This window comes from Pristis pectinata, chromosome 9 (genome assembly GCF_009764475.1).
Source record: "Pristis pectinata isolate sPriPec2 chromosome 9, sPriPec2.1.pri, whole genome shotgun sequence".
In the NCBI taxonomy this organism is placed as follows: domain Eukaryota; kingdom Metazoa; phylum Chordata; class Chondrichthyes; order Rhinopristiformes; family Pristidae; genus Pristis; species Pristis pectinata.
The window spans coordinates 91,339,624-91,354,521 of NC_067413.1; the positions used below are offsets into that span (position 1 = coordinate 91,339,624).

A 14,898-nucleotide genomic window follows, 5' to 3' on the forward strand; every position below is an offset into this window, starting at 1 on the left:
TTCACAAGACCTAATGCACAAATGTTTTGTTGACATTTTCAAGGAGAACAAGTGTATTTTTAATGTAATGAAGTGCATTTGGTAGCTTATCGGTTGACTTCATAGCATTAAAGCAAACATGTCTAATCCTACAGGGAAATTTGCATTACTGAATTGACAATCAACACCATGCGATCTGGAAAATACACAAGGAGGCAAAATCCTTAACATGCTTGATCATTATGAGCAGAATGTTTGCTCGATTTTGATAAATTTTCAGGATGTTTTCTTGTAACTTCTTATATGCTTCCTCTTTTCTTTCATTTTATAATAGCACAGAAGGAGGCCATTCAGCCTAAGAGGTGCATACTGCATCCAGCAGGAGCAATCCCATTTTCCCATTCCCCTTACTTCCCTGTACCCTGCAACTTATCCTCTCTCACACATGCCTCACAACCCTCTTATGATTAATATTTGCATAGCCTCTCAGATCATTGATTGTGTAAAGAAACAAGCTTTGGAAGGTTGTGAGCACTGCATGTTGAGAGAATAAGGTGCTGTGACTTGGAATAGCAGCTACATTTTTGCGTTCCAGTTCCCCACGTCATGGTCCTGACATTATTCCTGCACCTGAGGAAAAGTATCACTTGAGAGTCAATCGCTCCTGCATGGGTGAAGAGGAAAAAGATGAGTGAATTGTTGTAGATTAGTCACTTTGTTCTCCTGAAGGGCAGCTGAAAAAACCATGCAGAGACGTTAGATCAGGTCGTTTATCTGCTTTCTTCATAAGAGAAAGACTGTATCGAAATCACTGTAAGTAACAGGTTAGTTTCATCTTGTTTCTTACTTTCATATGGTATGTATGCAGGAATAACTTAAATAGTCTGTTAAGAAATCCATTGAATTGCTGAAAATTTATATCTTGCTTTGGTACATCCAACAAAAATCAGTGAAAACTAAATGCATCTCATTCAGCAAAAGAATAAAACAATCACAATGGCTGTGTAGTGAATTATTGAAACTTTTTTTAAAAAATGGAAATCACAGAGCTTATCAAGTTCTGAATAACCTTGGTTCTAATTATGTTTTTTGTATATTTTTTTCAAAAGTCACATTTACTGTGAATAAATATCCTTTACATCAAAATTGCAGTGAATTTATAGAATTATTTGATTAAGAACTGCATGTTTCGAGTTCAAATGAATTATGTGCAAGAAATATTTTTTAATAAACATAACTTGAAAACTATGATAACAGAATCAATCCAATATTGGATAAAATGCTTAATTTGTAACTTTGGCAGGCTTGTGGACTGAAGTAGTGCAATGGACTATAATCAAAACAACTAATTGGAGAAGGAAGGGTCCACAACTATTACACAGATTAGTCACTCCCCTTCACCAATAATGCCAAACATGCTGTGTGTCCACTACTATTTTGTTTCTGATTTCTACTTCTGGTGCCTGCAATGCTTTACATACGCTTCCCACTTGGGAGAGTCACTGCTTTGATTAGATTAGTCGGTCAGCCGACTCAAAAAGAATATATTTTGTCCTGAAGGGGAAAGGAGAACTAACTTAGACTATCCCGTCTAACAGACTTGATGACTTGGAAAACTGGTACTGGCTCAGCAGAGTCGATCACCCAGTCAGCCCAATGAAATTTTAAAAAAATGGTACGTGAAGAATCGAGCCACTGAAGCAAGATTAATTGGGATGAGTATTGGAAATGAAAGCAAATCCAATAGAAATGTTGAATAATAGTCATATAAAAAGAACTGTAAAAGCCCACTGTAAAGTTGAATACAAACTCTAAAAGAGTCAATCAGAAAATGATTTGCATTATTTCATTTGTACAATGCTATACCTTATAGCAATCAAATATTTCATTTAAGTCGGTCTTTGTCAATTAAGCCTTTAAGACTGGGGAAAATACATTGGAGATGAAATTAGTCTTCCCCAGTGTCAGAATGTGATTTTGTAATAGACTGGCAATCTGTTTTACATCCTGCTTGATTTAATCTATCATTGAAGTCAACGGAAAAGAAAATTGGAAGGGTTGTAAAACAAAATGGCAATTTGCTATCAAATTTTGATGTTACCAGACAAAGCCCCAAAATATCTAGTGTCCTCAAAGGACTTAATATTTTTATGCTCTTTTGCATTAAAAGATGTGTCTTATGCATTAATAGCAGCAGAATATTGAACTGCAGTTAAATGAGAGCTATCTGAGTTGAAATAATTCCAACATATCGGACTTGGGACCCAAGTGTTATCAGATTTAATTCTAACCCTCTCAGGTCTGCAAAGCATGCAGTGGAAAAATACCCAGCATGATTGATATATGAAAAACTTTGCAAGGTAATTGAAGACTTTCGTACTTTGAGGTGGCCAGTTTCTCAGAGTGAGTAAGATAAAAATGGCTATGAACTATATTTGACCCCTTCCTTCCAGAAAACCATGCCTGTCTTCTGAGTTCATTTTCCTAAAGGCACCCACACTCCCCGACAGAAGCATTGCTTCCCACGTTCAATGGACTTAATGACGTTTATGCCGATATAAAGCATCTCAGGTTTAACAAGCAATCAAATTCAAACTGGTGGAATAGATCCGTTCTGAACTCCATGCTTTAAATAGGATGTAGGAGCACAAGAGAAAGTGCCAAAATGAGTTAAAAGGATGATAACAGGACAGAGCAGACAACTACGAAAAAGAAATTAAAAGACTGGGGTGTTTTCTCCAAAAATATAATAAAAGAGCTGAACTGATGAAGGTCTAAGATTAGAAAAGCTTTGAATAAGGTAGGCATGAAAATGCTTCCACTTATACACGTAAGATGGTCACTAAGAAAACTGATGAAGCAGCTAAGGGAAACTTTTTTAGTTCTGAATTCTGTTCTCATAATCTATGTCCAAAAGTTGAGGGTAATACATGGAAATACTTAATGCAAATCTGGGTGGACATGTCGAAGAAAGAAACAGAAGGATATTGAGTAGAGTGAGATGAAGCAAAATGGGAGGAGACTTACATTAAGCATAAATACCAGTCCAGACCCTTCAGGGTGATTGGCTTGCATAGAATTACACCCCAGGAAACATGCACCATTGCGCAAATTCCAACCAGTAAAATTTTATACTCAACTGGAGTTACAGATCAAGCAAACCAAAAGTTATTTGGCATAAATGAAATGCAAATGCATGTGAACACTTTTCCCTCAAATCAATTTGCTTTCTAATATGCTGGGTAAAATCTCAATGCATCATATTATACTGCATTTACCTCAATATGCACAATTCACAAACAGAATAATGGCAAATTATTCTGTTAGAACTGGTGTGCATTCAACATGAATATATGAATGTGAGTTGCCCCAAGAGAGTATGAAAAGCAACACACGAGTGAACATTTCAAGAATCATTGAAACTCTATTCTGGAGCAGTAACCACAATTCCTAAAAGGTCACAGTGACATACGTAACTGAAGATCATGGAGATTGAAAAAAATGATACTGATGATTAAGAAAGGGGAAAGAAATGCCCTTTCTTTTAAACAGTTAGAAATATACTTCAAGTAAATACACTATAATAAAGAAAAAAAGCATAAAACAAATTATAGTTACATTTTATGATCTGAAATTGAACTTGCTTGATCAAATCAGGTGCCATGTATAAAAAATATTTGTTATACCACAGTAATTATATAAGAATTATATAAACCGAAGTTATCCAAACCAATAGTTTCCCATGTAAACAATATGATCACTACATGAATGTATATGATACATTGGGTTGATGCCCTACAGCCCACACTTCTCCATCTCAAACAAGTGTGGGGCATTAATGCTGTGGAGGAGATAGGAAGAAAGTTCATACTTTCAACTTAAAGTATGAAACATTATTTAGATATCTTGCTGACCATACCAGTCCAAATGGTACAGTATTAGGCAATCTCAACATGTCAAAGTACAGAATGCAGTCTCAAGGAAGTTCTCAATTACTAACTTGTGTAGGAGTGACTCTTCCTGTGCTTAGCTCTGGGGAATCAGGAGTTTTAAGGCAAAATACACCATTGAAGACCATCATATTTGTTACCAGAGTTTTCAAATAGGCCCTGTGAAGGACCTATATGGAAGAAACTTCCATCAGTACATTGTGCCTTACGATTATTCAAAGGCAAAGCACATTCTAGTTAATCTGTATCACAGTCTCGAAGGTTTGATATGACATTGTCAATTATGTGGAAAACTAAATGAGGCTTAATGTGCAGATTTGGGCAACATTATGTGAGATATTCCGTAAGAATACACAATATACCATAATATTCCATAATTGACAGGAAAATACAGGCAAACTTTATCTATGCCACAGTAAAAATACAGATTTAAAGAATGCAAATTAATATTGATTTTATATATTAGTACAACAAAATAATGTTGCTCAGTTACTGGGAATTCACTTGAAAGACATGTGTAGTTGTGTACAGTTCTGGTTGCCATTCTGCAGGAAGGATGTGATAGCAACTGAGTCTAGAGGAGATTCACCAGGATGTTGCCTGGAAGGGAGGGCTGTAGTTATAAGGAGAGATTGGATAGGCTGGGTTTACTCTCACTGGAATGGAGGAGGGGTGATCTTCTTGAGGTTTACAAAATTATGAGAGGGATAGATAGGATAGATAGAATTGTTTTCCCAGGGCAGGGGAGTCTAGAATTCCCATGGGTTTAAGGTGAGAGGGGAGAAACGTAAAGGAGATCTGAGGGGTAGGTTTTTCACACAGAGGGTGGTAAATATTAGGAACAAGCTGCCAGAGGTAGTAGTGGAGGCATATTCTATTACAATGTTTAAAAGGCATTTGGATGGGTACTTATATTAGGGACCAGTAGAGAAATATGGGCCTAACACAGACACATGGCATTAGAGTAGAAAGGCATCACTGTTGACATGGACGAGGTGGACCATAAGGACCCACTTCTATGCCGTACAATTCTCTTCTATGCACTTAGAACTTCCCACTTGAATGGAATTTCGAGAATGAAGTTTACTTCTGACTATGAGATGGACCAACATTCCTCCCCTCTTCTCCAGCATTGAAATGCTTTTTCTTGTTTTGATGAAGCCTCCTTCAATATATTTTTAAATTCTGAGCATCAAAGGGAAGCTTCTGTATTGGTTGAATAGCTGTACTAGTATTTTTGGGAATGGGGGAAGTTGCGGGTGAATCTGTTAACAACATGTTGGCCGAGGGATATTCACCTGCCAACCTGATAGCCACGTCTCCCTTTTCCCACCATACTCCTGAGACAGTTAAGCTTTCCCCATTTTGCCTGATATTGAATACTTCATGCCTCCTTCGCTGCTCTTGTTGTTTATCTGACACCATCCTGTCCTTTAGTGTCTCTCATGATTGTCTTCTTTTTGTCCTGCACTATCATCACACGCAACATTTCCATCATCTCCCGTCTTACAATTTGCCTGATCTCTTGTCCTTGGCCCCTATTATTCTTTATAATCTGCACATCATAACATCCACCCAATGTAGTAAAAGATCATGAATTTTACCAAAACTCTTTCCAAAACATGGTTTGACTTGCTAGGTGCCTCTGTTTTTTGTTACTATTTCTTTATTCCCCACATTTGATGTATTTCCTCACCATATATCACAATCATTATCAAGCAATGTTTTGCTCAAGAGTAATCTGCCCTGATGACAAAACAGAAAGAGGCCTTTATACTTAATGAGCCGTTCACCAAAATGAACAACTGACATTTCCACTCGAGTGTTTGGGATTCCCTTGTTTATGTATGCAGAGAAAAACCCACTTTAATCTTGGTTGATACTCTCGTGGAGTACAGAGGAGTATAAAAAAGCCAAAGCTGTCCTTTCTTTGGATAGAGCATCAAATGGAGTATCAGTCTGCCCTAGGAAAGAAAGAGATCTTATGGCACTATTTTGAGGAGAAATGGGAAGGGTTTCTTGATGGTATGACTAGTATTTCTATCTCAAATCACATAATTAAAACATAATATTTATTTACTATTATATTAATGTTGTAGGACTCAAAGTGGTTGCTGGGTTTCCTACATCAATATTAGTCAGAATTACACAATTTCAGATAACTTACACTAAAACATAGGAGTAGGCTATTTAACTCCTTTGGTCCGTTTCCCCATTCAATGATACCGATTACCCAATTCAAAATATCACCCTCTCTCTCCATATTCCTTAACACCTTCGGCTATCAAAAATCTATCAGTCTGAGATTTAAAGTTAATAACTGACCAAGCATGACTTGTCCTTTGGGAATGAGAGTTCCAAACTGTGATCAGTTTCTGCAAAAGGCAGAATTTCCCAACTTCACTCCTAATTTTTAGACAATACCTCTTGGACCTTGAGTACCCATGCAGTGGAAACATGTTTTCTCTATCTATCAGCTCCTCTTCAAGAAAAACTTAACTTTCTAAATCCCTGGGAATACAACCCACATTTACGCAATTCTTCCTTGAAATTTAACTGATGGATTTGAAACATCATTCTGGTAAATCTTCGTTGCATCTCTCCCAACACCTTCCTTCCTACAGTGCGATGCTCGAAGCCGTGCTCCTGGGCTCTGCGCACACCTTTTATCCGCCATTACTAACAGACCTCCAGATACAAGAACCAGCATTGTCCCTGAAATCTTATGAATCTGCTGATATGGCCCCTAACTCTTTGATTCTCTACTGCTTCCAGCTTTTCACCATTTAGAAATTACTCTGCTTAATCATTTTCGATCTCAAATTCTAAATTCTAAACCTGACATTTAACTCCAGGAAAATTGCTTCCCACCATGTTGGCCATTCTCTGAAACTATGATTTTTTTTGTAATTTCTTTTAAGCAATTTTTCAGGACCTAGGCTTTGTTAGCAAGGCCAGCATTTATTGCCCATTTCTAACCGCACTTGAGAAGGGGTCAGCAATTCACCTTTTTGAACCACAGCAGTTCACTTGGTGAAGATACGCCATAGTGCTACAGAAGAGTGAGTTCTATGGTTTGGACCCAGCAACAATGAAGGAACAATGGTATATTTCCAATTCAGGATGGTGGACAACTTGGAGAGAAGCCTGTTCTCACTTGCCTGAAGTTCTTGCCATTCTTGAATGAAGAGGACATGGGTTTCAAAGCGGCAGTCAGTGTATAGAGAACAAACAGATAACAGTACAGCACTGGACAGGCCATTCGGCCCAAGATCTTGAGCCGATCTTGATGCCAATTTACGCTAAATGTCCTCCTCTCATGTATCATCCATATCCCTCCATTCCCTTCACATTCATGTGTCTATCTAAAAGCCTCTTAAACTCCACCAAACTGCCTGCTTCCACTAAGAGCCCCTGGTAACCCATTCCAGGCACCTACCACTCGCTGCATAAAAAAACTTGCCCCTCACGTTGCCTTTAAACCTCCTCCCTTTTAAACCTTAAAAGCATGTCCTCCGGTGTTTGACATTTCTACCCTGGGGAAAAGATTCTGACTGCCTGCCCTATCCATGCCTCTCATCATTCGAAAAACTTCTATCAGGTCTTCCCCCAGCCTCTGAGTCCAACCCTTCCTTGTAGCTCATACCCTCTAATCCAGGCAGCATCCTGGCAAACCTCTTCTGCACCTTCTCCACAGGCTCCACATCCTTCCTATAATGGGGTGACTAGAACTGCACACAATACTCTCAGTGCAGTTTGACAAAAGTTTTATATAACTGCAGCATGACTTCCTTTCTCTAAAACTCAGCACCCCTGCAAATGAAGGCAAGCATGGCATATGCCTTCTTTACCACCTTATCCACTCGCATAGCCACTGTCAGTGGGGGTAACATTGGAAAATACATGCAGTGCATTTTGGAAATGCCACACAATGCAGCCTTTATGCAACTAGAAAAATAAGGTAACGTGCCTTAATGACTATTGCTCAGTGGCTCTAACATCCACCATCATGAAATGCTTCGAGAGGCTGGTCATGGCACACTTCAACTCTAGCCTCCCAGACAGTCTTGACTCACTGCAGTTCACCCACAGCTGAAACTGGTCCACAGCAGACACCATCCCTCTAGCCCTACACTCACCTCTGGAGCATGTGGATGACAAAGACACCATGTCTGACTACTATTTATTGACTACAGCTCTGCCTTCATAATTCAGAATTCCAAACAAATGCACCTCCAAACTCCTAGACCTGGGACTCAGCACCTTCCTTGACAACTGGATCCTTGACTTCCTGACCAGCAGACACCAATCAGTAAGGACAGGCAGTAACACCTCCGTCACGATTACCCTCAGTACTGGTGCTCCACAAGGCTGTGTCCTCAGCCCCCTACTTTGCTCCATATCCCTTTGACTCAATGGCCAGATTCACCACTGTAGTGGGCTAAATCTCAAACAATGACAAATCAGAGTACAGGACGGAGTTAGAGAGCCTAGTGGCATGGTATCATGACAACAACCTTTCCTTCAATGTCAGTAAAACAAAGGAGCTGATCATTGACTTCAGGAAGCAGGGTAGTGTACATGCTCCTGTTTACATCAAAGGTGCTGAGGTGCAGATAGTTGAGAATTTCAAGTTCCTAGGTGTAAACATCACCAATAGCTTGTACTGGTTCAACCACGTAGATACCATGGCCAAGAAAATGCACCAGTGCCTCTACTTCCTTGAGGAAGCTAAGGAAATTTGGCATGTCCCCATTTACCTTCACCAATTTTTAATCGGTGTACCATAGAAAGCATCCTATCTGGATACATCACAGCTTAGTGTGGCAACTGCTCTGCCCAAGACCACAAGAAACTGCAGAGAGTTGTGGACACAGCCCAGCACATCATGAAAACCAACCTCCAATCCAAGGACTCTGTCGACATTTTCTCGCTGCCTTGGAAAAGCAACCAACATAAACAAAGACCCCACCCACCCTGGTTATTCTCTCTTCTCCCTCTTCCAATCGGCCATAAGCTATAAAAGTCTGAAAGCAGGTACCACCAGGCTCAAGGACAGCTTCTACACTACTGTTATAAGACTATCGAATGGACCTAGTACAATAAAGGTGGCTCGGGAGAGAATAGGTCCCCTTGAAGATCAGGATGGCCATCTGTGTGTGGAACCAAAGGAAAAGGATGAGATTTTTAATGAATATTTTTCTTCAGTTTTTACAGTGGAGAAAACGATGGAAGGAAATGGGAGGAAATGAGCATTGTTGTCTTGGACCACATACAAATTAACAGGGAGGAGGTACTGGAGCCCTTAAAGTGCATTAAGATGGATAAATCCCCAGGGCCTGACCTGGTGCATTCTCGGACCTTGTGGGAAGCGAGAGAAGAAATGGCGGAGGCCCTTGCAGAGATTTTTGTTTCATCTCTGGCCACAGGTGAGGTTCCAGAGGACTGGAGAGTGGCTAATATGGTACCATTGTTTAAAAAGGGTAACAAAACAAGCCAGGAAACTACAGGCCACTGAGTCTGATATCGATGGTGGGTCTGACCTCATTGCTGGAAGGGATTCTGAGGGACAGGATCTACCAACATTTGGAGAGATGGGGTCTGATTCGGGACAGTCTTTGTGTGTGAGAAGTCGTGTCTGACAAATCTCTTGGAGTTCTTCGAGGAAATAACCAAGAGGGTAGATGAGGGAAGTGCAGTGGAAGTTGTCTGTATGGATTTTAGCAAGGCCTTTGACAAGGTCTCTCATGGCAGGCTAGTCTGGAAGGTTAGATCGCATGGGATCCAGGGGGAGATAGTGGATTGGATTCATAATTGGCTCAGTGGTAGGAAGCAGAGGGCGATTGTCAAGGGTTGTTTCTTAACTGGAGGCCTGTGTCTAGTGGTGTCCACAGGGCGATGCTGGGACCTTTGTTGTTTGTAATTTATATAAATGATTTGGACATGAATGTATAAGGCATGGTAAGTAAGTTTGCCAATGATACTAAAATAGGTGGTGTAAATTGTGTAGAAGGTTATGAAAAATTACAGGAGGATCTTGATCAGCTGGGTATGTGGGCTGAGGACTGGCAAATGGCTTTCAAGCCAGATAAATGTGAGTATTGCATTTTGGGAGATCAAACCAAGGTAGGACTTATACAGTGAACAGTAGGGTCCTGGGGAGTATAATGGAACAAAGCAACTAGGAGTGCAAGTGCATAGTTCACCGAAAGCTGCATCACAGGTAAATAGGGTGGTGAAGAAGGTGTTTGGCACACTGGCCTTCATCAGTCAGGGCACTGAGTAAAGGAGTTGGGAAGTAACAACGCAGTTATATAAGACATTGGTGAGGCCACACTTGGACTATTATGTACAGCATTGGTCATCATATTATAGGAAAGATGTTCTTAAAATTAGAAAGAGTGCAGAAAAAATTTACCAAGATGTTGCCTGGACTTGGGGGCCTGAGTTACAAGGAGAGGTTGTGCAGACTAGGACATTATTCCCTGGAACATAGGAGACTGAGGGGTGACCTGATGGAGGTATATAAGATCATGAGGAGCACAGACAGGGTGAAAACACACAGTTTTTTCCCCAGGGAGGGGGTGCTAAAAACAAGAGGGCATAGGTTTGAGATCAGAGGCGAGAGATTTAAAAGGGAAGTCAGGGGGCAGCTTCTTCACACAAAGGGTGGTGCGTATTTGGAATGAGCTGCCAGAAACAGTGGTTGAGGCGGGCACATTAGCAACATTTAAAAGCCATCTAGGTCAGTACATGGATAGGACGGGTTTAGAGGGCTATGGGCCAAATGCAGGAGATGGGACTAGCTTGCTGGGCAAGTCAGCATGGATGGATTGGGCTGAAGGGCCTATTTCCCTGGAAGACGTCCTTCATTATGTTGGCTGCTATCCTGGGGCAGCGGGAAGTGTAGACAGAGTCACTGGAGGGGAGGCTTGTTTTCATGATGGACTGCTTTCAGAACTCTTTGCAATTTCTTTTGGTTTTCAGTAAAGCAGTTGCCATACCAAACTGCATTGCATCTGGATAGGATGCTTTCTATGGTGCACCTGTTAAAAGTCAGTGAGAGTCATCGAGGACATGGCGAACCTCCTTAGCCTTCTGGAGGAAGTAGTGTTGGTGTCCTTTCTTCACCTTTGTATCCACATGGCTGGACCAGGACAAATTGGTGATGATATTTATACCGAGGAACTTGAAGCTCTCAACCATCTCCACCTCAGCACCCTGATAGAGACTAGGGTGTGTACTCTGCCCCACTTCCTGAAGTCAATGACCAGGTCTTTTGTTTTACTGACATTGAGGGAGAGGTTGTTGTCTTGACACCATACCACTGAGCTCTCTATGTCCTTCCTATACTCCCTCTTGTCATTGTTTGAGATCCAGCCCACTGTGGTGGTGTCATCTGCAAACTTGTATATGGTGTTAGAGCAGAATTTCTCCACACAAGAGGCTGACAACACAGCCCTGCGGGACACTGCAGTTGAGGAGATGTTGCTGCCTATCCTTACGGATTGCAGTCTGTTGGTCAGGAAGTCGTGGATTCAGTTGCAGAGCAGAGTACCACATCCTAAGTCTACGAGTTTGGAGACAAGTTTGTTTGGAATTATGAAGGCGAAGCTATAGTCAATAAATAGGAGTCTGATGTCGGTACCTTTGTTACCTAGGTGTTCCAGAGATGAACGTAGGGCCCGGGAAATGGTGTCTGCTGTGGACCTGTTTCAGCGGTAGGTAAATTGCAGTGGGTGGAAGTTGTCTGGAGCTAATGTGTGCTATCACCAGCCTCTTGAAGCACTTCATGACGTAGGCACATTACCTCATTGTTTTCTTTGGCACCGGGATGACAGTGATATTCTTAAAGCAAGTGGAAACCTGAGATTGGAATAGGGAGAGGTTAAAGATATCTGTAAATACTCCCACCAGCTGATCTGCACTGGATCTGAGGACACGGCCAGGGACTCCATCTGGGCTGGTCACTTTCCAGGGGTTCACTCTCACAACAGGCTGACCTGACGTCTGAGACAATGACCGTGGGCACAGGTGCATTGGAAGCTGTCAGGGCAGGTGGTGTCATTTCAATGACCTTCTGTTCGAAACGTGCATAGAATGCATTGAGCTCATCAGGGAAGGATGCAGTGTTGCCAGCGATGCTGCCTGGCTTCATTTTGTAGCCCGCTATAGCATGCAACAACTGATGGCTGGACTGGACTCTAGTTTGGTCTGGTATTATCTCTTGGCATCCCTGTTGGCTTTACAAAGGTCATATCTAGATTTCCTGTGTAGGTCAGGGTCATCTGATTTGAATGCTTCAGCTCCAGATTTCAGTAGGGTGTGGATCGCTCGGTTCATCCATGGTTTCCAGTTGGGGAGCACTCGGATTGACTTTGCTCTACACACTTGCTGATGAAGTCGTTGATGAAGTTACAGCTGTGGTATAATCATTTTGATTAACTGCTGAGTCCTTGAATGTGGACTAGTCCATCAACTCGAAGCAGTTGCATTGGAGCTCATCTATTTCCTCAGAGCAGCACTGCATGACTTTCTGTAAGAGATTCACACATTTCAGTTTCTGTTTGTAAGCAGAGAGAAGGTCTGATTTTCCAAATGCAGGTGGTAGGCATCCTTGGTGGTTGTGTAGCAGTGGTTGAGGGCATTTGGGCTCCTGCTGGGATAGGAGACGTGCTGATAGTGTTTTGGTAGCACACTCTTGAAGTAGGCCTGGTTGGTGTCCCCGGCTGTGATGAGCAAAGCTCAAGGGTAGAACATTTCACGGCTATTGGTCATGGAGTATAGTTCATCAACCGCAAGCTTCACATCTGCCTGGGGTGGGATATAGACTGCTGTTAGGACAGCTGAAGTGAATTCCTGTGGCAGGTAGTATGGGCGACACTTCACCATGAAAGACTTCTTCCTTTCAATGCTTTTTCCGAGTGTCATTCACCATGAAAGAGATACATCAACTCAGGAAGGACACAGTCGTTATCATCTTAAAAATCTAGATTATTAACTGAATTTAAATTCCACAGTCATCATGGTGAGATTTGAATTCAGGTCACTGATTGTTAGACCAGGCCTCTGGATTATTGGTCTGGTAAATTAGTCATTATACCACCACCAAAACCAGAAAAGCTGTCTTCAGTAATCACAGGAACACGATTCTCTTCCTCTCAAGAGATTTATAAATGTGGTGTATAGATTCTTACTGGATACCACATGGAATAGCCTACCAATGTGAGTACCTGCCAATTAGCCCAACTCTGGGTCCTATTGTTCAGTTGATTTTCGAACCAAGTCAATCATTTGCCTTTAATTCCATGTGCTTTAACTTTAACTAACAGTTACTAATGAGGGACTTCATCAAATGCCTTCTGGAAGCCCAACTAAATAACATCCAGTGATATGACCCTCTCCACCACTTGAATCACCACTTTCAAATATTCAATCAGATTCGTCAGGCATGACCTACCATTTACAAGTCCATGCCAAGAGCAGCACAAGCTCCAGGCCAAAATATGCAAGTGTGATTTGATTTCAATTGTTTTCATAATATATGTTATTGCTGAAGGATAATTAGGCAGAAGTTATTAGAATGTCAAATAACATTTTAATGAAGTAGTTTTGAAAATAAGATTTAAATTAAAGTGAGTGTACACAAAATCTTCAATTAGTTCATTTTGCCAATGTGTTTTCAAATAAATGAATGCAAATATGATGCTGCAGATTAAATGAAGTGGCCTAAGGGGGGATTTATCTGAATGCAGGGCAGCCAGAAATAATTAGATCAGCAGAACAAATATAAATATTTTTTCAAGAGCTCAATATTGATGAATACAGTGGTTGGTTTAAATCTGAAATGAAAAATACCAGTTGAAATTGGCACGATGCCTTTCCATTTACAATGACTTTCATGGACAAGTATATATATAAAAAAGAAAAAGAAACAAAAAAATCAGTGCAACTCTTGCTGAGCTAACATTGACATTTCCATCTGTCACTCTGCCTTGTCACCAGATTGCATGTCCAGCAGCCAAGTCCACAACACTGGGAAATGGCCTCTGATCCTGCACAAAATCAGATCTGGTGTAGCATCCTTTAACTTCATGTGGGATTCTGGTCCTGCAGACCTGGAGGCAAAGGGGATGGTACTATCAAAATCGGCAAATGCGTTGGGCTTTCTGAAGTGTCTAAAAAGGTAGGGGGTAATACTGTGTATCACGGTTATGACTTACACAGAACAACAAAAATGAGGTTCGATATAATTCAGTTTCATTTTCATGTTTGTTCCCATTTGCTCAACATGAAGCAGTGATGCCGTAAAACATATCAATACATTATTCATGGAATTAAAAGGGCTTCAAAGCTTGAACTGATGTATTTTTTTCCTTCATTATTGACCAAAGGTTACAGGAAAAAGCTAAATCTATTTTAGATCCAAGGAAGGTGATTTTCTTCCCAAGAGGAGTAAGTGAATTTTTGGAGGAAGTAACTTTTTAAAAAAAAAATTATTTTAACTTTTTAAAAATATTTCTGCATATTGCAAGCAATGTTTTAAATACATCAATTTACATAATTTTTAAATGTCTCTGTCAGAAACACCACAATCATTTAAAAACCCTTTTGAGTGCTCTGCCCCCTTTCCCACTCTTCCCCCACCCCCAACACCCTTGACCACTAGGTTTGCCTTTCTTCCAGGGGCAGGGCCACAGTAGAATGCTAACACACTGCATGAGGCCAACTGTTGGTGAAGCCTTGCTTGACGTGAGTTTGCACGGGCTGGAACAATTAGCCCTCCACCTCGGGACCTGACAAGGATGGGCGAGTAGTGACTGGAGGCAGCAATTCCAAATGGCAGTCTAAATACAGCTAGATCAAGCCCAATAATAATGTTGAACTTTTTCCACTTAAAAATAACAATGACTTGAGATGAGTGGAATTGCATGCCTGGACAAGTATTCAAGTATGGCCAGCATCCAAA

At 41.0% G+C, this 14,898-nt stretch overlaps 1 protein-coding gene across 1 annotated transcript in view; it reads right to left on the bottom strand.

The window, feature by feature from the left end:
• csmd3b (CUB and Sushi multiple domains 3b) overlaps window positions 1-14,898 on the bottom strand; it is a 1,392,611-nt gene that overhangs the window by 632,740 nt on the left and 744,973 nt on the right.